Here is a 24,245-nt window from a genome sequence, read left to right as displayed (position 1 = left end):
TCAGGCATTGGAACAGGCTGCCCAGGGAGGTGGTGGAGTCGCCATCCCTGGAAGTGTTCAAAAAACATGTGGATGTGGCGCTTCAGGACATGGTTTAGGGGACATGGTGGTTCTGGATTAATGGTTGGACTTGATGATCTTAAAGGTCCTTTCCAACCTAGTGATTCTGTGATTCTGTGATTCTGTATTGTAGGCAAACATCGAAGGTGGAAAGCTGCTGTATGGAGCCCTATACGACGAGTTGCAGAAGTGGCTGAAGGACAAGGTGAATCAAGTCAGTTTGCGGAGGTGAAAGCCATCCAGCTGGCTTTAGATATTGCTGAACGAGAAAAATGGCCAGTACTCTATCTTTATACTGACTCATGGATGGTGGCAAATGCTCTACAGGGGTGGCTGCAGCAATGGAAGCAGAGCAACTGGCAACACAGAGGCAAGCCCATCTGGGCTGCTGAATTGTGGCAAGATATTGCTGCCCGACTAGAGAATCTCGTCATAAAAGTACGTCACGTAGATGCTCACGTACCCAAGAGTCGGGCCACTGAAGAACATCAAAACAACCATCAGGTGGATCAGGCTGCTAAGATTGAAGTGGCTCAGGTGGATCTGGACTGGCAACATAAGGGTGAATTATTTATAGCTCGGTGGGCCCATGACACCTCAGGCCATCAGGGAAGAGATGCAACATATAGATGGGCTCGGGATCGAGGGGTGGACCTGACCATGGATGCTATTGCACAGGTTATCCATGAATGTGAGATGTGTGCTGCGATCAAACAAGCCAAGCGGTTAAAGCCCCTCTGGTATGAAGGACGATGGTTGAAATATAAATATGGGGAGGCCTGGCAGATTGACTATATCACACTTCCACAAACTCGCCAAGGCAAGCGCTATGTGCTTACCATGGTGGAAGCAACCACCGGATGGCTGGAAACATACCCTGTGCCCCATGCCACCGCCCGCAACACTATCCTGGGCCTTGAAAAGCAAGTCTTATGGCGACATGGCACCCCCGAAAGAATTGAGTCAGACAATGGGACTCATTTCCGAAACAACCTCATAGACACCTGGGCCAAAGAGCACGGCATTGAGTGGGTGTATCACATCCCCTATCATGCACCAGCTTCCGGAAAAATTGAACGATACAACGGACTGTTAAAGACTACACTGAGAGCAATGGGTGACGGGACATTCAAACATTGGGATACACATTTAGCCAAAGCCACCTGGTTAGTCAACACTAGGGGATCTACTAATAGAGCTGGCCCTGCCCAATCAAAACTTCTACGTACTGTAGAAGGGGATAAAGTCCCTGTGGTGCATGTGAGAAACATGCTGGGGAAGACAGTCTGGGTTACTCCTGCATTAGGAAAAGGCAAACCCGTTCGTGGGATTGCCTTTGCCCAGGGACCTGGGTGCACTTGGTGGGTAATGCGGAAGGATGGGGAAGTCCGATGTATACCTCAAGGAGACTTGATTTTGGGTGAAAACAGTCAATGGTTTGAATTGTATTATGTTAATTGTTCAGTATGACATTACTACTATGGCTGCTATCTACCATATCAATGGTATTATAGTAAGAATCACCCAGACTGATGAAGAATGAGCTTCACAATAAAAGGACTGTCGTGGTTTAGTCCCAGCCAGCAACTAAGCACCACGCAGCCGCTCGCTCACTCTCCCTCCCACAGTGGGACGGGGGAGAGAATTAGGAAAAACCTCGTGGGTTGAGATAAACACGGTTTAATAGGACAGAAAGAAAGAAGGGAACAATAATGATAATACCAACAAAGGAATGTACAAGAACAAGTGAGGCCCAATACAGAAATTGCTCACCACCCCGTGATCGACAGCCCGTCCCCGAGCAGCGATTTCCGCCCCCCGGCCAAATCCAGTTTATGTACTGGGCATGATGTCGGATGGTAGGGAATATCTCTTTGGCCAGTCTGGGTCAGCTGTCCCGGCTGTGTCCCCTCCCAGCTCCCCATGCACCCCCAGCCTGCTTGCTGGCAGGCCAGCACAAGAAGCTGGACTGTCCTTGACGGCTCAGCAACAACCCAAAACATCAGCACATTATCAACAGTTCCTCATCCCAAATCCAAAACACAGTCTCACACTAGCTTCTGTGAAGAAAACCAGCTCTATCCTGGCTGAAACCAGGTAAACATTTTGTGTGATGGATAATTAATCTGAATGTCACCTTCAAATCCTTCTAAAGCAGTTTGGAAGGGAACAGAGTGCTGCAAAGCCCAAGTCAAATATTCTTGTTGTAATGGTATTAAAATCGTTTTCAGGTCCTTTGCCGATATATCAATAATTCTGTTGTGCCCTTTCATAATCAAATTTGCAAAACACTCTGCTTTCATGGTGATGGTTTTTCTGTGCTGCTGAGGCAAAAAGACCCACTCTAAAATTCTCAATGGGTCTGCTTTTGATTCTAGCTTTGTTATCCACTGCATAGGGATGTCGCTCGTGATTGATTACTGCCAAAGGGATCCCTATCGAGGGGTCTGTCCTAGAACTAAATGCTTGAGTCACCTTTTCAGAAATGTTTGCTACTGCTTCCCGGGCTTCCTTGGTCAATTGCCGAGGAGAGTTTAACCTGCTATCCCCTCGCAACAGCTGAACCAAGGGCTCCATATCTTGGTTTGTGATCCCACAAGTAGGTCGAATCCAAAGAACGTCTCCTACCAATTTTTGTACATCATTTAATGTTTTAATCTGAATTCTCAATTCAACCTTCTGGGGGGTCACCGACGTTTCAGTGATCATCCACCCCAAGTACCTCCAAGGCGCTTCAGCTTGTATCTTTTCTGGCGCCACTTGCAGCCCACTTTGTCTTAAAAGCTCAACGAGCTCCCCCATCATTTCTTCTGGATTTAATTGATCACCGGCCAACAGTATGTCATCCATATAATGATAGATGAGATATTGAGGCCACCTTTTTCTGATTGGCTGTAAAGCCCAATTTACATAAAATTGACACATCGTGGGCGAATTTTTCATGCCTTGTGGCAATACTGTCCAATGATATCTTTGCATGGGTTGCGCCTTGTTTGTACTTGGGACTGAGAATGCAAAATCTTTGGCATCATCTTCATGCAGAGGGATTGTAAAAAAGCAATCTTTGAGATCTATAATCAAAAGCTTCCAATACTTCGGTATCATACAGGGAGATGGTAGCCCTGGTTGCAAGGCTCCCATGTCCACTATAACCTTATTGACTTCTCGCAAGTCATGTAATAATCTCCATTTTCCACTTTTCTTTGGAATCACAAAAACAGGTGTGTTCCAAGGACTAGTGGTTGGCACAATATAGCCTTTTTCTAGCTGTTCTTTTACCAAATCTTCCAGGTGGGCGACCTTTTCTGCAGTCAGCGGCCATTGATTTACCCACACTGGATCATGGGTTTTCCATTCCAGTTTGAGCACAGGTCGCGTTTCAATGGCCACTACCGAAAACCCTGTGGATCGCTAGAGAGTGATACATTCATTTGACTCAGTACATCCCGCCCAAGCAGACTTAATGGTAAGATGGCTACATAGGGTCGTACTGAACACACTAGCCCGTCTGGATTTTCACAGGTTAGAGTTGTTACGCTCTGTTGTGTTGCAGAAAACCCACCAACCCCTACAAGTCCGTGAGCTGGAGACTGAGCCAGCCAGCCTGGTGGCCACTCTCGCTGACTGATTATGGTCACATCAGCTCCTGTATCCACTAACATATCGATGGTCCTTTGTCGCGGTTGCACGGTGGGGTCAGGATGCCTAAACTTCATTTTCAAAGTCGGTTTTCTTCTGCTGATATCTAATGCTAGAAAGATTTGTGGTCTTCCTGTTGAGCCAAACCCTCCATTCCCCCTCACTGATTGTGCTGCCTGAGGTACAGAAGCAGTAGAAGGCACCAATTGTGCAATACGTGTGCCTGCAGGAACTGCAACAGGAGGAGATGGAGTCCACAACATTACTTTGATGGTTCCCGTATAATCAGCGTCAATGACTCCAGGGAGAACAAAAAGTCCCTGCTTTTTTGCTGATGATCGTCCTAATAACAAAGCACTCAATCCATATCCTAATGGTCCATTCGCATTACTTGGGACATCATAAACCGACATGTCCCATAAGGTAACTTCTACTGTTGTTTCCACGTCCATTCCGGCGCTCCCTCTGGTTCGGGCGCTGAGGCTTGCCAAGCAGCCTGGTGGTGCTTCCCCATTTGTGTCGTTGTGTGGGGTGACTTGGCGCTCGGTCGCCCGTTTCCCAATTTCATACCATCCCGATGATACTTTGAACAACATTCTGAGGCTTGATGACCAAATTTTTGACATCGACTACATGGTGCTCCTGCTGGGCCTATTCCTTGCTGAAAGGGTCCTTGTTGGAAGGATTTATGACCTGTCTCAATCTGCCTAGGTCCTTTACTTGTGGCCTTGCGCTGAGCTCTAAAATGGCCTGATTTTCCACAATTAAAACATTTTTTCTCCCCTTTTCCATTTATAAATGGCTTAATTGCTGCTGCAAAGGCACTTGCGAGTGTCTCTGCCTGATGTGTGGCAGAGTCTACTCTGTTGCAGGCTTCGACCATTTGTACTAACGTTGCTTCTTTTGGCAAAGCTAACAAAATTCTTTTACAATCTACATTGGCATTTTCTACCGCCAAATTCAACAACACTGCTAGTTTTGCATCTTCGTTGGTACACACCTTATTCAAAGCGTCTCTCAGATGATCAACAAAAGACATATATGGTTCATCTCTCCCTTGTCTAATTTGAGTGTAAGATGGTTGCCTCTTTCCCTCCTCAGGGACTGTTCGCAACGCATTCAACGCTAGTCGCCCAACTAATTGCAAGGCTTCTAAGGGCAGCCGAGCTTGCAATCTAACATCCACAAACGGTCCCTGGCCTGTCATTTGTTCCATAGTAATGTTCTGAAGCGGATCGCCGTCTTGACGCTCCAGGTTTCTCAGGGCTTCTTGCATACAGAGTTTATACCATCTGTCTGCCCACAATAACCTTTGGGTTGGTGTCAACAACATATCTATCATCTGCCGACAATCCCATGGTGTAAGAACCATTCCCGTTGTGAAATATGTTCATCTGATTCGTGTGATGAAGTGTAATCTTCTGTACTTTCATGGATTTCTCCTGCACCATAAAAAGGGGTATTTTACAGGAGAAAGTTAAACTACTTTGCTGGTATATCAGCTCAAACCAGTTTGACCACTGACCGCATAGTATTGTGTAAAGAAAGTGCATGCATAAGGTTTGGGGTCATCCTGGGGGCACGCCGAGGAAGATTCGAGAAGACTCTAGCAGAAGAGGGCATGCGCTGAAGAAGACACGCCTGTTCATTAAAATGTATTAGAAGACACGCCTATTCATGAATATGTATTAGCGAACAGGATCACGCTGAGGAAGAGTCGAGAAGATTCTAGAAGGAGAAGAGGGCATGCGCCGAAGAAGACACGCCTATTCATGAATATGTATTAACAGACAGGATATAAACCAGGAACAGGAACTGAACCGCGTGTGTCTTGGTGGAGCAGAGACTCCCGGCGCACCCAGCGCTGTTTGCCTGCCTCTATTCGCTTAATAAATTGTAAATTTGAATTGGAATCCTGTTTGGGACTAAATCATTTATCACACCGTGAATATGTTATCTAACAGAGCTTGCGTGAAAGGTGATTGCAAGCCATAATTTTGTACTGCCTTCCGCACTTCCTTAATCAAGTCCCAATGAAATGGGTCCCAGCGATTGGGCCCGTGAGGCTGTACACTAACGGGAAATGCCATCGGTAACTCTGTTTCCTCGTCTTTCATCGCTCCTAAAAAAACGTTTTTCCACCACTCTCTAGGGTCGCCTTTCATCCTAGGCTCTTGCTTCCCTATAGTCTCTACAACAGGCTCTTCTCCTTCGTCGCTATCAGGCAACGGGGGCCGTAAAGGTGGCAGGGGCTCGGCTGAGGGCTTCAAAACTACGGCTTTCGATCAGTTAAGTCTGGGTGGTTTCGGGGGTGGTGAAGCCCGCCCCATCAATCTTTCACACGGGCACACAGGGGAACATTGAGTACATTGTTCTGGGCAACTTTGTCCCGTCTTGCCCTCACATATATCATTGTAGACCTGTTTCTCTGACTTATCTAATGCAGCCGGTTCACCCGGTGCATCTGGCACCTCAGGAGGTGCAGTCGGAGTCGCTGAAGGTCCTGGACCCTCTGACTCGGTTAAGAAGGGATTGGTTGAAGGCGGTTTAACAGCCTCCTCCATATCAGCTGCAGCTTTTCTCTCTGCCTTTAAGGCTTTTAATGTGGTTAATATCAATTCCCATGCTGTCACTAACTCTGCGGCGGTTTTCCCAATATGTTCCCATAACATTTTTCCTATCTCCTCCCACATCTCTGCCTTAAACGCCACAGACGGATTGGGGGGGTACCCTTTCTTTCGGCTCCAAATTAGAAGCCTTCTAAGTGTATATTCATCATATTTCAGTCCTCTCTTAGAGAGCATATGCAGCAGGAGTCTGACTATCGCCCCTTCTTCATGCGATGTGTTCTGCCCCATGCCACCCCGGTTGCTCACCTCACCTCGCTGGGTGCTTCTCCGTTGCAATGTATTCCTTTTTCTTTTTCCTTGCGTCAGTCCCGCTGACTGCAATTCTTCCAACCGGGCTTCTCCCGTGGCGTCCTCTGCGCTCGACCGGTGTTCAATGATGAGATCCCAGAGATCGTATCACGTCGGGGTCACCAGTTGCGGGAGAAGGATGGACTTCACAACTCTATGAGAGTTATATTCCAAAGCCGTTTATTGTCTTGTCTGACTCCAATATATATCATAATTTTTGTGTAGTCACTGCACACACACTCATGATTGGTTACAGCTTGTTAACTGTAAGGAGTTACTCCTTAAGGTCGAGCCATGCAGGGTGATCCCAACACATGACCACTATCTGGGCTGAGTATAACTCTGTGTACTTTATATTGTTTTAGTATTAACATTAGTTTTATTGTTTTATTAAATCTGTTTCTATTTCAACCCATTTGAACCCACGAGTTTCCTTTTTTCCCCAATTTCCCTTTCTCGGCTGAGAGGGGGTTTTCGGGGGATAGAGCAAGTGCTTGCACTTGGTCCAGAGGTGGGCTAAACCAAGATACTGTTTAAATCCCAGCAAGAGAAAAAAAAAAACCCAACCTTTGATGACTGATTGCCATTTAAGTTAGTTTTCACTTGACTGCATTATATCTGACAAAAGCAGTAAAATAAACTATTTTTTTTTCCCCTAGTGCTACACCCAACTGGAAAGTAGGCAGCGCAAACCTGTAAAGAGAAGTGGAAATTAAGTAATCAAACAAATACTCGCCCATTATGAATGTATGCTCGGCAGCTTTTGCTGTTGCTAATTTTGATGGTGAACAAACAGAAGAAAAAGAAGAAACAGGCCATTCCAAAACAGACTTTGTACACCGCAGAGTATCCCACCAACTTCTCGCACATCTTGCCTGCCTGAATACCCTTGCACATCTGCTTGTAGAAGGGAATCTGAAAAGCACAACACATTACAAGCCATTAGACAGGACACAGGGCTCCTCGTAACTAAGCATGTCTACATCTATGCACCACCAACTTTTCACTGGCTTCATTTAACACTGACACCTTTCATTCTTGAATACCCCTCAGCCTGGATTTAAGGACATTAAAAAAAAGTAAAACAGAAGGGACTGGAGTTTTCCAGAGCCTCAACTCTCATAGAATCATAGAATCATTTAGGTTGGAAAAGACCTTTAAGATCATCAAGTCCAACCATTAACCTAGTACTGCTAAGTCCACCACTAAACCATGTCGTTGCTCACCACCAGCCTATTTGTTGGGGCAGGGGCAAAATGGGAAAAAGAGAAAGCCTTGATAATGCACAAGCACTGTTCAGCAATAGCCAAACTGATGGTGTGTTATCAACACTGGTTTGTCCACAACTCCAAAACATGGCACCATTCAGGCTTTTAAATCCATCCCAGCCAGAACCAGTTCACAGTGCTAATCAGAGTTATGTAACTTGACACTTTTATATAAATGTCTAAATAACAACTACATCAGTAATTCTTAACATTTCTGGTATTGCTATTGTCTCTTCATAACAGCTAGCATGAAAGCTTATGGACTGTTAGGCTGATAGCAAAGCTTACCACGCAAGATTAACTTGCTTCAATTCTTTCAGCTCAAAAGTTATTTCATCCTTCAAGACAAAGTTTGAATTGGCAGCCACTAGATGACCTTTACAGGTCCCTTCCTACCCAAACCATTCTATTATTCTATGATTCTATGATTCTATGATTCTATGATTCTATGATTCTATGATTCTATGAATTAGACCTTAAAGATCATCTAGTTCCAATCCCCCTGCCATGGGCAGGGATACCTTCCAGTAGACCAGGTTGCTCAAAGCCCCATCCAACCTGGCCTTGAACACCTCCAGGGATGGGGTATCCACAACTTCTCTGGGCAACCTGTTCCAGTGCCTCACCACCCTCATAGTGAAGGATTTCTTCCTTATCTCTAATCTAAATCTACCCTCTTTCAGTTTAAAGCCATTACCCCTTGTCCTATCACTACATGCCGTTGTAAAAAGTTCCTCTCCAGCTTTCTTTCTGGCCCCCTTCAGGTACCGGAAGGCTGCTATAAGGTCTCCCCAGAGCCTTCTCTTCTCCAGGCTGAACACCACCAACTCTCTCAGCCTGTCCTCATTGGAGAGGTGTTCCATCCTTCTGACCATTCTTGTGGCCTCCTCTGTACCCACTCCAACAGGTCCATGTCTTTCCTGTGCTGAGGGCTCCAGAGCTGGATGCAGTACTCCAGGTGGGGTCTCACCAGAGCGGAGTAGAGGGGCAGAAACACCTCCCTTGACCTGCTGGCCATGTTTCTTTGGATGCAGCCCAGGATACAGTTGGCCTTCTGGGCTGCAAGTACACATTGCTGTGTCACATTGAGCTTCTCATCAACAAACACCCCCAAGTACTTGTCTGCAGGGCTGCTCTCAATCCCTTCATTCTCCAGCCTGTATTCACAGAATCACAGAATCGTTAAGGTTGGAAAAGACCTTTAAGATAAAGTTCAATCATCAACCCAACACCAACATGCCCACTAAACCATGTCCTGAAGTGCCACGTCTACATGTTTTTTGAATGCTTCCAGTGATGGTGACTCCACCATCTCCCTAGGCAGCCTGTTCCAATGCCTGACCACTCTCTCTGTAAATAAATTTTTCCTAATATCTAGTCTAAACCTCCCCTGGTGCAACTTGAGGCCATTTCCTCTCGTCCTATCGCTAGTTACTTGGGAGAAGAGACCAACACCCACCTTGCCACAACTCTGTGAGAGATTGAACGGTAAAACATTTGTCTCAAAGATTGTTTGTCTAAGCGAAAATCCCTTTGGCTGATAAGGATGGCTACAAGGCCAGAGAGACCTCCAGTTGATGAAGAACACCCTGACAAGATAACGGCTACAAGGGCTACAATGCATGTGATAGTCATGTGAGGAGCTTGTGAGAAGCTCGGGGCTGGAACCACCGTGAAGCATATGCGCATACGCAGGAATGTAAAGATGTGCTAAATTGCAGGCCTTGAATGAGAATAAAAAGGACTGCCAAGACAAGCCCTTTGCCCGATTGCCCACCACCAAAAACATCGAGAGACTTGGACCCCGGGACGCTGTGGATCCATGGTGGTGACTATCCTTGCAACTGAAACAAGGATCTAAAACAATTACAAGGTTTTAGCATGTGTCACTAATCAACTCTAAGTTTTGCAAATTCCTTAATATATGTACTTTCTGGAAGGTTATTGATTACGTGATTAGTTTGACTTCAATATAGAATTCTTTAGCCTAATAACCGTGTGATTATGTTTAACGGCCTACTCTCATAGTCCAGGCTGTATTTGCCTCAATGCTAACATTGTAACTATGTGTAAACAGTTAATCACGAGAAAAACAGGCCTCATGAAAATTAAAACAAAGAAGAGTTAAGAGCAAGGACTGAGAGATTAAAGAGAACAGAGAAGACATCTTAACCTTGAGCATAGAGACAGACTGGCAGGAATGCTCTAACAAGGATGATAAGAAGGAACTGCTTGGCTGAACAACAGAAGGGGCAAACATCCAAGGAGAAGAAACTATCCTCAGGAGACCTGTGACCATAAAAGGGAAAAAGGAGCAGGGGGCTAACTCCCCAAACGACCACCCGAGACCCCCGTGCATGCGTAGTGTAGTTTTGCAACGCCAGCATTATGTAAATGTAATTGATAAGCAAAGAGGTGGTGATTTCTTGGAAAATGTGTGAATATGTCCAGTCCCAGACCCAACTCACAGGGAAGTCTGCTGCCTCCCCGGGGCCTGGGTGAGAGACGTCACCAGGAGACTCCCTGGTCTGGTTCAGCCCACTGATTACTACCCACTGCTGGTCATGCAGGTTGGCAATGACGAGGTTGCGCTAAGAAGCCCAAAGGCAGTCAAAAAGGACTTGAGAGCACTGGGGCGACTGGTCGATGGAGCGGGAGCACAGGTAGTGTTTTCGTCAATCCCTTCAGTGACGGGGAAGAACGCTGAAAGGAACAGGAAAGCACACCTGATCAACACGTGGCTCAGGGGCTGGTGCCGTCGCCAGAATTTTGGGTTTTTTGACCACGGGGTGGTTTACACGGCACCGGGCCTCCTCACAGCTGATGGAGTGCAACTGATGCCAAGGGGCAAAAGGATTCTTGCTCATGAGCTCACAGGCCTCATTGAGAGGGCTTTAAACTAGATTTGGAGGGGGGAGGGGATAAAACTGGGCTCACTAGAGTTGAACCTAGGGGTAGGTTCAACGTGCCAGAGTTGAAATCGATAGCCCAGCTCAGGTGCATCTACACCAATGCACGCAGCATGGGCACCAAACAGGAGGAGCTGGAAGGCATTGTGCAGCGCGACAGCTATGACGTAGTTGCCATCACAGAAACATGGTGGGATGCTTCTCATGACTGGAGTGCTGCAATGGATGGCTATAAGCTCTTCCGAAGGGATAGGCAGGGAAGGAGAGGCGGTGGGGTGGCTCTGTATGTTAGGGAGTGTTTCGATTGCATAGAAATCAAAGATTGTGAAGACCAAGTAGAGTGCTTGTGGGTAAGGATGAGGGGGAAGGCCAATGAGGCAGATATCCTGCTGGGAGTCTGTTACAGGCCACCCAACCAGGATGAAGACACAGATGAGACATTCTATAAGCGACTGGTGGAGGTCTCGCATTCGCTGGCCCTTGTTCTTGTGGGCGACTTCAACCTACCGGACATCTGTTGGAAGTATAACACAGCAGAGAGGAAACAGTCTAGGAGGTTCCTGGAGTGTGTGGAGGAAAACTTCCTGACACAGCTGGTGAGTGAGCCCACCAGGGGAGGTGCCTTGCTGGACCTGCTGTTTACAAACAGAGAAGGACTGGTGAGAGATGTGGTGGTCGGAGGCCGTCTTGGGCTTAGCGACCATGACATGATAGAATTCTCAGTTGTGAGCAAAGTAAGGAGAGGGGTCAGCAAAACTGCTACCATGGACTTCTGGAGGGCAGACTTGGGCCTGTTCAGGTCACTGGTTGAGAGAGTCCCTTGGGAGACAGTCCTGAAGGACAAAGGGGTCCAGGAAGGCTGGACAGTCTTCAAGAAGGAAATCTTAAAGGCGCAGGAGCAGGCGGTCCCCATGTGCCGTAAGAAGAGCTGGCGGGGAAGGCGACCGGCCTGGCTGAACAGGGAGATTTTGCTGGGACTCAGGGAAAAGAGGAGAGTTTATCATCTCTGGAAGAAGGGGCAGGCAACTCACGAAGAGTACAAGGATCTCGTTAGGTCAAGCAGGGACAAAATTAGAAAGGCAAAAGCCCAGCTAGAGCTCAGTCTGGCCACAGTCATAAAGGATAATAAAAAATGTTTTTACAAACATATTAACAACAAAAAGAGAGGCAAGGAGAATCTCCATCCCTTACTGGATATGGCGGGGAACATTGTCTCCAAGGACGAGGACAAGGCTGAGGTACTTAATGCCTTCTTTGCCTCAGTCTTTAATAGCCAGTCCAGGTATCCGCAGGGTATTCAGCCCCCTGAGCTGGAAGACGGGGATGGAGAGCACAATGTACTCCTCATAATCCAGCAGGAAGCAGTCAAGGACATGCTAAACCACCTGGACACCCACAAGTCTATGGGGCCTGATGGGATCCACCCGAGAGTACTGAGAGAGCTGGCAGAGGAGCTTTCCAAGCCACTCTCCATCATTTATCAGCAGTCCTGGTTAACAGGGGAGGTCCCAGAAGACTGGAGGCTTGCCAATGTGACGTCCATCTACAAGAAAGGCCGGAAGGAGGATCCTGGGAAGTACAGACCTGTCAGCCTGACCTCTGTACCAGGGAAGATTATGGAGCGGTTGGTCTTGAGAGTGCTCACAGGGCACCTGCAGGACAACCAAGGGATCAGGCCCAGCCAGCATGGGTTCATGAAAGGCAGGTCCTGCTTGACCAACCTGATCTCCTTCTATGACCAGGTGACCCACCTAGTGGATGAGGGAAAGACTGTGGACGTTGTCTACCTGGACTTTAGTAAAGCCTTTGACAGCGTCTCCCACAGCATTCTCCTGGAGAAACTGGCGGCTCGTGGCTTAGACAGGTTTACTCTTCGTTGGGTAAAGAACTGGCTGGATGGCCGAGCCCAGAGAGTTGTGGTGAACGGTGTTAAATCTGGCTGGTGGCCGGTCAGAAGTGGTGTTCCCCAGGGCTCGGTTTTGGGGCAGGTCTAGTTCAATATCTTTATAGATGATCTGGATGAGAGGGTCGAACGCTCCCTCAGTAAGTTTGCAGATGACACCAAGTTGGGTGGGAGTGTTGATCTGCTGGAGGGTAGGAGGGCTCTGCAGAGGGCTCTGGACAGGCTGGATCGATGGGCAGAGGCCAACTGTATGAGGTTTAATAAGGCCAAGTGCAGGGTCCTGCACTTCGGCCACAACAACCCCCTGCAACGCTACAGGCTTGGGGAGGAGTGGCTAGAGAGCAGCCCGGCGGAAAGGGACGTGGGGGTGCTGGTTGACAGCCGGCTGAACATGAGCCGGCAGTGTGCCCAGGTGGCCAAGAAGGCCAACAGCGTCCTGGCCTGTATCAGGAATAGTGTGGCCAGCAGGAGTAGGGAAGTGATTGTGCCCCTGTACTCGGCACTGGTGAGGCCGCACCTTGAATACTGTGTTCAGTTTTGGGCCCCTCACTACAAGAATGTTGTTGAGGTGCTGGAGCGTGTCGAGAGAAGGGCAACAAAGATGGTGAGGGGTCTGGAGCACAAGTCTTATGAGGAGCGGCTGAGGGAACTGGGGCTGTTTAGTCTGGAGAAGAGGAGGCTGAGGGGAGACCTTATCGCTCTCTACAACTACCTGAAATGGGGTTGTGGCGACGAGGGTGTTGGTCTCTTCTCCCAAGTAACTAGTGATAGGACAAGAGGAAATGGCCTCAAGTTGCGCCAGGGGACGTTTAAATTGGATATTTGGAAAAATTTCTTCACCGAGAGGGTGGTCAGGCATTGGAACAGGCTGCCCAGGGAGGTGGTGGAGTCGCCATCCCTGGAAGTGTTCAAAAAACGTGTGGATGTGGCGCTTCAGGACATGGTTTAGGGGACATGGTGGCGCTGGATTAATGGTTGGACTTGATGATCTTGAAGGTCCTTTCCAACCTAGTGATTCTGTGATTCTGTGATTCTGTAATATTCATGTCTTTAAGGTATATAAAGGATGAACTTTTGTTTCAGCACACACATGTTAGGAGGAGCTATCCCCCATGCATCCGGTGCTGCAATAAAGATGTCTGCTTAATAACACTTTGATATTATTGAGTTTAAATTTCTTAAGTTTGAATTACTTTGAATCACAGCTCTATCCCAAATGCTTGCTTGATTTCTGTCTTTTTATTCCATTCTGTCGTATCGCTATTCTGTCCTATGGCTCCTAATTCTTTCCTTGTGATAATAAAAGCTGTCTTGGGTATACGGCATTTGACCTCATTTGTGTCTTAATCTCGCTCTCGGGATCGTATCGAAACTTCCCCTGACACTGGATGGGAACAAACCACCTTTCAGGTAGTTGTAGAGAGCGATAAGGTCTCCCCTCAGCCTCCTCTTCTCCAGACTTAACAACCCCAGTTCCCTCAGCCGCTCCTCATAAGACTTGTTCTCCAGACCCCTCACCATCTTTGTTGCCCTTCTCTGGACACGCTCAAGCACCTCAACGTCCTTCTTGTAGTGACTGGCCCAAAACTGAACACAGTATTCAAGGTGCGGCCTCACCAGTGCCGAGTACAGGGGCACGATCACTTCCCTACTCCTGCTGGCCACACTATTTCTGATACAGGCCAGGACGCTGTTGGCCTTCTTGGCCACCTGGGCACACTGCTGGCTCATATTCAGCCGGCTATCAACCAGCACCCCCAGGTCCTTTTCTGCCAGGCAGCTCTCCAGCCACTCCTCCCCAAGCCTGTAGCATTGCATGGGGTTGTTGTGGCCGAAGTGCAGGACCCTGCACTTGGCCTTATTAAACCTCATACAGTTGTCCTCAGCCCATCGATCCAGCCTGTCCATATCCCTTGGCAGAGCCTTCCTGCCCTCCAGCAGATCAACATTCCCACCCAACTTGGTGTCATCTGCAAACTTACTGAGGGAGCTCTCGACCCCCTCATCCAGATCATCAATAAAGATATTGAACAAGACCGGCCCCAAAACCAAGCCCTAGGGAACACCACTTCTGACCGGCCACCAGCCGGATTTAACTCCATTCACCACAACTCTCTGGGCTCGGCCATCCAGCCAGTTCTTTACCCAACGAAGAGTAAACCTGTCTAAGCCACGAGCCACCAGTTTCTCCAGGAGAATGCTGTGGGAGACGCTGTCAAAGGCTTTACTAAAGTCCAGGTAGACAACATCCACAGCCTTTCCCTCATCCACTAGGTGGGTCACCTGGTCATAGAAGGAGATCAGGTTGGTCAAGCAGGACCTGCCTTTCATGAACCCGTGCTGGCTGGGCCTGATCCCTTGGTTGTCCTGCACATGGCCTGTGAGTGCCCTCAAGATGAACTGCTCCATAATCTTCCCCGGTACCGAGGTCAGGCTGACAGGCCTCTAGTTCCTGGGATCCTCCTTCCGGCCCTTCTTGTAGATGGGCGTCACATTGGCAAACCTCCAGTCTTCTGGGACTGTTAACCTGTTAACCAGGACTGCTGATAAATGATGGAGAGTGGCTTGGCAAGCTCCTCCGCCAGCTCCCTCAAGTACTCTGGGGTGGATCCCATCAGGCCCCATAGAGTTGTGGGTGTCCAGTTGGCTTAACAGGTCCTTAACTGTTTCCTCCCGGATTATGGGGAGTTTTTTCTGGTCTCCATCCCTGTCTTCCAGCTCAGGGGACTGAATACCCTGAGGATACCTGGTCTGACTATTAAAGACTGAGGCAAAGGCAGCATTAAGTACCTCAGCCTTTTCCTCATCCTTGTTCCCCCCCCATATCCTGTAAGGGATGGTGATTCTCCTTGGCTTTTTGTTGTTAATATATTTGTAAAAGCCTTTTTTGTTATCCTTTACGACCATGGCCAGATACTGGGGGTTGCCCCAACCAAGGTGCAGGACCTTGCACTTCGTCTTGTTCAACCTCATGAGGTTAGCACGGGCCCACCTCTCAAGCCTGTCAGGGTCCCTCTGGATGGCATCCCTTCCCTCCAGTGTGTCGAATGCACCACAGAGCTTGGTGTCATCGGCAAACTTGCTGAGGGTGCACTGTACATGTCACTGACAAAGATTTTAAACAGCGCCAGTCCCAATCCCAATCCCAGAAGAATGCCACTGTCCTGGTTTCAGCTGGGATAGAGCTAATTTTCTTCCTAATAGCTGGTATAGTGCTGTGTTTTGGATTTGGTATAAGAATAATGTTGATAACACACTGATGTTTTTAATTGTTTCTAAGTAGTTGTAGTGCTTATACTAAGTTAAGGACTTTTCAGCTTCCCATGCTCTCCCAGCGGGAAGGTGCACAAGAAGCTGGGAGGGGGCACAGCCAGGACAGCTGACCCAGACTGGCCAAAAGTGTATTCCCTACCGTATAATGTCATGTGCAGTATATAAAGCTGGAGTTAGCCAGGGGGCGGGCATTGCTGCTCAGGAACAGGCTATTGATCACTGGGTGGTGAGCAATTGTCGCATTGTGCATCACTTGTTTTTGTATATTCCTTTATTATTATTATTATTATTATTATTTTATTTCCTCTTTCTTTGCTGTCCTATTAAACTGCTTTTATCTCAACATGTGAGTTTTTTTTTCCTGATTCTCTCCCCATCCCACCTGGGGAGGGGGGAGCAAGCGAGCAGCTGCATGGTGCTTAGTTGCCAGCTGGGGCAAAACCATGCTAGCCACTTGTCACTGGTTTCCACTTGGACATCGAGCCATTGACCACAACTCATTGAGTGCGTCCATCCAGCCTTATCCACCGAGTGGTCCATCCATCAAATCCGTATCTCTCCAATTTAGGGACAAGGTTGTCGTGTGACAGTGTCAAGTGCTTTGCACAAGTGCAGGTAGATGACGTCAGTTGCTCTTCCCTTATCCACCAACGCTGTAGCCTTGTCATAGAAGGCCACCATATCTGTCAGGCACGATTTGCCCTTAGTGAAGCCATGTTGGCTGCCACCAATCACCTCCTTATTTTCCATGTGCCTTAGCATAGTTTCCAGGAGGATCTGCTCCATGATCTTGCCGGGCACAGAGGTGAGACTGATTGGCCTGTAGTTCCCCAGGTCTTCCATTTTTCCCTTTTTAAAAATGGGGGTTATGTTTCCCCTTTTCCAGTCAGTGTGAACTTCATTAGACTGCCACGACTTCTCAAATATGATGGATAGTGGCTTAGCAACTTCATCTGCCAGTTCCCTCAGGACCCACGGATGCATCTCATCAGGTCCCATGGACTCGTGCACCTTCAGATTCCTTAGATGGTCTTGAACCTGATCTTCTCCTACAGTGGGTGATTCTTCCTTCTCCCTGTCCCTGCCTTTGCCTTCTGCGACTTGGGCTGCGTGGCTAGAGCACTTGCTGGTGAAGACTGAGGCAAAAAAGTCGTTGAGTACCTCAGCTTTCTCTATATCCTGGGTAACCAGGTCTCCTGTTTCCTTCCGGAGAGGGCCCACATTTTCCCTAGTCTTCCTTTTATCACTGACATACCTATAGAAGCTTTTCTTGTTGCCCTTGACGTCCCTGGCCAGATTTAATTCTATCAGGGCTTTAGCTTTCCTAACCTGATCCCTGGCTGCTCAGATAGTTTCTCTGTATTCCTCCCAGGCTACCTGTCCTTGCTTCCACCCTCTGTAGGCTTCCTTTCTGTGTTTGAGTTTGATGAGGAGCTCCTTGTTCATCCATGCAGGCCTCCTGGTGTTTTTGCCTGACTTCCTCTTTGTTGGGATGCATCTCTCCTGAGCTTGGAGGAGGTGATCCTTGAACATTAACCATCTTTCTTGGGCCCCTCTTCCCTCCAGGGCTTTACCCCATAGTACTTTACCAAGATGATCCCTGAAGAGGCCAAAGTCTGCTCTCTTGAAATCCAGGGTAGTGAGCTTGATGTGCACCCTCCTCGCTGCCCTAAGGATCTTGAACTCCACCATTTCATGGTCACTGCAGCCAAGGCTGCCCTTGAGCTTCACATCCCCCACCAGCCCCTCCTTGTTGGTGAGAACAAGGTCCAGCATAGCACCTGTCCTCGTTGGCTCCTCTATCACTTGGAGAAGGAAGTTATCATCAATGCATTGCAGGAACCTCCTGGACTGCTGTCCTGGTTTTGGCTGGGATAGAGTTAATTTTCTTCCTAGTAGCTGGTATAGTGCTGTGTTTTGGATTTGGGATGAAAATAACGTTGATAACATACTGATGTTTTTAGTTGTTGCTAAGTAGTCAAGGACAGTCCAGCTTCTCATGCTGGCCTGCTAGCGAGAAGGCTGGGGATGCACAGGAAGCTGGGAGGGGACACAGCCAGGACAGCTGACCCAAACTGGCCAAAGGGATATTCCATATCATATGACGTCATGCCCAGTATATAAACTGAGGGAGTTGGCCAGGGAGGCAACGCATCTCTGGAATTAACTGGGCATCAGTCAGCGGGTGGTGAGCAATTGTGCTGTGCATCACCTGTTTTGTATATTCTTTTATCATTTCTTTTTTTCCGCTGTCTGGTTAAACTGTTGTTATCTCAACCCATAAGTTCTACCTTTTTTTTCCAATTCTCTCCTCCATCCCGCTGAGGTGGGGGAGGGTGAGCGAACAGCTGTGTGGTTGTTTTGGCTACCTGCCTGGTTAAACAACAACAACTGATCATGCCCTGCTGTGTTGTCCCTCCAACAGATATCAGGGTGGTTTAATTCCCCATGAGGACCAGGGCTTGTGAATGTCAGGCTGCTCCTATCTGTCTATAGAGGACCCCATCCACTCGGTCTTCCTGGTCAGGTGGTGTAGCAGGTCCATCTGAGACAGAGCTAATTTTCCCCATAGCAGCCCTCATAGTGCTGTGCTTTGTATTGGTAGCTAGAAAGGTGTTGATAACACACCAGTGTTTTGGCTACTGCTGAGCAGCGCACACACAGCATCAAGGCTGTCTCTCCAACATTTCCTCCCCTACCAGTAGGCTGGGGGTGGGCAAGATCTTGGGAAGGGACATAGCCAGGACAGCTGACCCAAACTGACCAAAGGGATATTCCATATCATATGACATCAGCTCAGCCATAAATCTAAGAGAAAGGACTGTCATGTTTTAACCCCAGCCAACAACTAAGCACCACACAGCCGCTCGCTCACTCCCCCACGGTGGGATGGGGGAGAGAATCAGAAGGGTAAAAGTGAGAAAACTCATGGGTTGAGATAAAGACAGTTTCATAGGTAAAGCAAAAGCCGCACACGCAAGCAGAGCAAAACAAAGAATTCATTCACTACTTCCCATTGGCAGGCAGGTGTTCAGCCATCTCCAGGAAAGCAGGGCTCCATCACAGAATCGCAGAATGGTAGGGGTTAGAAGGGACCTCTGAAGATCATCTGGTCCAACCCCCCTGCCAAGGCAGGATCACCTAGGGCAGGTTGCACAGGAATGCGTTCAGTTGGGTTTTGAAGGTCTCCAGAGAAGGAGCCTCCACAACCTCTCTGGGCAGCCTCTTCCAGTGCTCCGTCACCCTCACAATAAAGAAGTTTTTCCTCATGTTGAGGTGGAACTTCCTGTGCTGCAGTTTATGCCCATTGCCCCTCGTCCTGTCACTGGGCACTACTGAAAAGAGACTGGCTCCATCCTCCTGACAGCCACCCTTCAGATATTTATAGACATTGATAAGGTCCCCTCTCAGCCTTCTCTTTGCCAGACTGAACTGCCCCAGGTCTCTCAGCCTTTCCTCATATGAGAGATGTTCCAGTCCCTTAATCATCCTCGTAGCCCTCTGTTGGACTCGCTCCCGGAGTTCCCTGTCTCTCTTGAACTGGGGAGCCCACAACTGGACGCAATAGTCCACATGAGGTCTCACCAGCGCAGAGTAGAGGGGGAGGATAACCTCTCTTGACCTGCTGGTCACACTCTTCTTAATGCACCCCAGGATACCATTGGCCCTCTTGGCCACCAGGGTATATTGCTGTCCCATGGATAACATTGTCTACTAGGACTCCAAGGTCCTTCTCCATGGAGTTGCTTTCCAGCAGGTCAACCCCTAACCTGTACTGGTGCATGGGGTTGTTCCTCCCCAGGTGCAGAACTCTACACTTGTCCTTGTTAAATTTAATGAGGTTCCCCTCCGCCCAACTCTCCAGTCTGTCCAGAAATCACACGTAATGGTTTCTTGGGAAGACAGGTGCCATAACTCGGAACGTCTCTCCACCCCTTCCTTCTTCTTCATCCCAACTTTATATACCGAGCATGACATCATATGGTATGGAATATCTCTTTGGCCAGCCTGGGTCAGCTGCCCTGGCTGTGTCCCCTCCCAGCTTCCTGTGCACCCTCAGCCTTCTCGCTGGCAGGCCAACATGAAAAGCCAGACAGTCTTTGACTGCTTAGCAACAACTCAAAACATCAGCACGTTATCGACATTCTCTCATCCCAAATCCAAAATATAGCCTCACACTAGCTTCTAGTGTGGACAGGACAAAGGAGGAGGAGGAGGGAGGCATTTGTTTTCTGTCGTTTGTCTTCCGGAGTAACCGCTACCCCTACTGAAGCCCTGCTTCCCGGGAAGTGGTTGAACATCACCTGCTGATGGGAATTAGAGAGTAAATCTTTTGTTTCCTTTTGCTTCTGCGTGTGGCCTTTACTTTCTGCTTATTAAACTACCTTTATTTTGACTCATGTGTTTGGTTATCATTTTTCCATCCTAATTTCTCCCCCCCATCCTGCTGAGGAGGGGAGTGATAGAGCAGTTTGGTGGCACCTGATGCTCAGCCAAGGTCAACCTACCACAGTCCTTTTTGGTGCCCAAAGTGGGGCTCAAGACAATGGCAATTTTGCATTAAGCGTGCTATAGGTATAGTAGTTATTAAGTAGCAAGCTCCTGTGTGGGTCATGGAGTTTGCTGTCTGCACTGCTTATCTCATTACTTTGCTGAGCTTAGGAACATGTTGATAGAAATAATGGCTATGTACTTTGCCCTGGCACTGATAGCTTTACTGTGCTGGGGAAGCTATTTTGTGGGGAGGATGAAGGAACTTGGGGATGTGCTAGTACAGACAGTGACTATATGCTTTGTCATGGCATTGATGGCCTTGCTGTGCTGGGGGAGTGTCCTGGTTTCAGCCAGGATAGAGCTGGTTTTCTTCACAGAAGCTAGTGTGAGGCTATGTTTTGGATTTGGGATGAGAAAGTGTTGACAATGTGCTGATGTTTTGAGCTGTTGCTAAGTAGTCGAGGAAAATCCAGCTTCTCGTGCTGGCCTGCTAGCAAGAAGGCTGGGGGTGCACAGGAAGCTGGGAGGGGACACAGCCAGGACAGCTGACCCAGGCTGGCCAAAGAGATATTCCCTACCATATAATGTCATGCCCAATAAATAAACTGGAGTTAGCTGGGAGGGGGGGAATCAGTGCACAGGGACGGGCTATCGATCACCGGGTGGTGAGCAATTGCTGTATTGGACATCACTAGTTCTTGTACATTCCTTTATCAGTATTATTATTGTTGTTATCATTGTTGTTTCCTTCTCTCTTGTTGCCCTATTAAACTGTTTTTATCTCAACCCATGAGTTTTTTCCCAATTGTCTCCCCCGTCCCACTGGGGGAGGGGGGAGTGAGCGAGCGGCTGCATGGTGCTTATTTGCCAACTGGGGCTAAACCATGACAGGGAGCTATCTTGTGGAGGGGATGGGGGAATACATCTCCGCTCCCTACCTGTGACTGATGGGCATGGTTTTATTATGCAGGCTCCTGAGGTCCTTGATCAACCTTATGTGAGCTGTTTAATACTACTAATTAACACTGTTAGCGTATTATGGGGGTTGTGGAATCTGGTCTTGTCCTGGTGTAAGAGAAGACAACTTTTGGGTGAGTAGATACTGAAATGTGCCCTGAGGCAGCTGGTCCCTGGGTGACAGGGTGTGTGGAAGGATTTGGGCAGGTTCCTTGGACAGTTATCACCTCCCATAACCTGGGACTTTACACCTGAGCAGGCAAGCAACCCTGGCAAACTGACATGCCACTTTGATAGAAGGCTGCCTTGCCTATCCCAATGAAAACCAGCAGCTCCTAGCACTGTACTGGGGCCTGGCCTGTGCCTATAGAGCCACAGTTCAGTACTTTCAGAGGACTGTGGTTGAGGCAGGGACCCAAACAACAACTATATTAATTGCCCCAGTAGTGAAAAAGAAACAGTGGACAAGGAGAACAACAGGTCCATACCATTGTTTAGTAAGGGAGGAGGAAGAAGAGGAAAAGTTTGATCAAGAACCTGATCCTTCAACAAGGAGATTGGAGGAAGGAGTGAGAGAATGCAGACATGAAGCAGAAACTACCCCATCCCTGACCTCATCAAAACTTTGAGACATGCAGAAAGATTACAGCTGCCTGCCAGGTGAGCGGATTGCTGCATGGCTGCTCCAGTGCTGGGATAATGGTGCAGACAGCAGTTGGAAGGCAAGGAAACCCAACATCTGGGATCACTTGCTAGAAACCAGGGAATTGATAGAGGAATTGGAAAGGAGGCAGCAATTTGCAGTCTCTGGAGATGGCTCCTCTCAAGTGTGAGAGCAAGATATCCAATCAAGGAAGATCTTGTGAACTCCCCAGTAAATTGGACTACCTCGGACGAAGGCATCCAGTACCTGAGAGAATTAGCAGTGCTGGAAGTCATCTACAGTGATCTAGACGATGATGAGGTCTCCAAAGATCCGGAGGATGTCCTGTGCACACGGGCTGTGTGGAGGAAGGTGATTCGAAGTGCCCCAGCGCCATATTCTAACAGCTTGCCAGCAATGTATTGCCCGGATATAGATACACCAACTGTGGGGAGAGTGTCTTCTTGGCTCCAAAACTTCAGGGAAAATCTCTGTCCCTCCTCATCCCTATGGGTCAGTGCCTTGGCTGTCAGGGGCACTCCCAGAAATCAGTTGTCTCCTGCCCTAGTGTCCTGGGTTCAGGCAGGATAGAGCTGGTTTTCTTCACAGAAGCTAGCGTGAGGCTATGTTTTGGATCTGGGATGAGAAAATGTTGATAACGTGCTGATGTTTTGAGCTGTTGCTAAGTAGTCAAGGACAGTCCAGCTTCTCGTGCTGACCCAGACTGGCCAAAGAGATATTCCCTACCATATAATGTCATGCCCAATAAATAAACTGGAGTTAGCTGGGAGGGGGGGAATCAGTGCACAGGGACGGGCTATCGATCACCGGGTGGTGAGCAATTGCTGTATTGGACATCACTAGTTCTTGTACATTCCTTTATCAGTATTATTATTGTTGTTATCATTGCTGTTTCCTTCTCTCTTGCTGTCCTATTAAACTGTTTTTATCTCAACCCATGAGTTTTTTTCCCAATTCTCTCCCCCGTCCCACTAGGGGAGGGGGGAGTGAGCAAGCGGCTGCGTGGTGCTTAGTTGCCAGCTAGGGCTAAACCACGACAGTCCTTTTTGTAGCCCAACATGGGGCATGAAGGGATTGAGATAATAACGGTTGCAGGTTGCGATATCAGTTTATTTGATTTGCATCATGCTCTCGTCTTTGCCGTACATGTTAAGGATTGGTGTTGGTTTCTGCAGGTTGCTGTACTCTGCAATGATTAGTAATGTCTTGCCTGGGAGATTTGTTTTTAGAACACTGACCTTGAGCTTAATGTGGTATCATCTGAGCTCTGTACTAAAGCCGTTACTGTATTTTGGCTACTGTCTTGTGGAGTCGATTAGCAATTCTACTTCTGCCTCCGAAAGGCTTTTTATGGAGGAAATGCAGAATGGTACCTTTGCTACCCTCTATCATAATGTTTCCTCCTTCATCACAATAACTTTTCAGTATTTTGAACACCCTTGGGTAGTTAAAATACTTCTATTGGTACTTCTGGGGAACATTGTTTCAGTTTTGTCTAAGGTTAGTGAACGATTTAAGAATATCATCCAGAGATCTGCCCCAAGGCTGGATAGTTATGAATGGCAGGGTGTGTGGAACAGCATGGGCAAATGCCTGGGGCAGTGGGCACCTCCGGTGTTTTGGAACTTCACTCCCAAACAAGTGCAGAATCCTGATAAACTAGCAGAACATTTGGAAGAAGTATGCTGTCAGCCTGGCAGTTCCAAGGAGACACAAATCATTGCAATGTGCTGGGGCCTGGCCCATGCCTACCGAGCTCTATTTAACACTATTGAAAAGGAAGCGAGGGTCTCTGGATCTGATGGCAATGTGACTACTCCAACCCCTGTAACAGGTACTGTAGCTACTCAGACTCTTGCAACTGAACCAGAGAACAAGCTCATCCCGGTATCAGTTGCCCCTGTACAAAAGAAGAAATCTTGGAAGCAGAAGTCAGCTCGTATAGTACAGGACGAAGAAGCTTTTTCTAAGAAGGAGCCAGAGGAAGAGAGTGAGGAGGCAGAGTGCTCTGAAGCAGGGCCAGCATGAGGACCAAAGAGGGAAGAGAGCAGGTCATTGCTTGAAGAGGAGGAAGAGGAAGAACTCATAAAAGAGACGGTAACTACCCGATCTCTATCCCTGAGTGAACTGCAAGATATGCGAAAGGATTTCATCCATCGT

The sequence above is a fragment of the Phaethon aethereus genome (genome assembly GCF_964289735.1).
Source record: "Phaethon aethereus genome assembly, chromosome: W".
NCBI lineage: Eukaryota > Metazoa > Chordata > Aves > Phaethontiformes > Phaethontidae > Phaethon > Phaethon aethereus.
Note: the sequence above shows the minus strand (reverse complement) of the source record.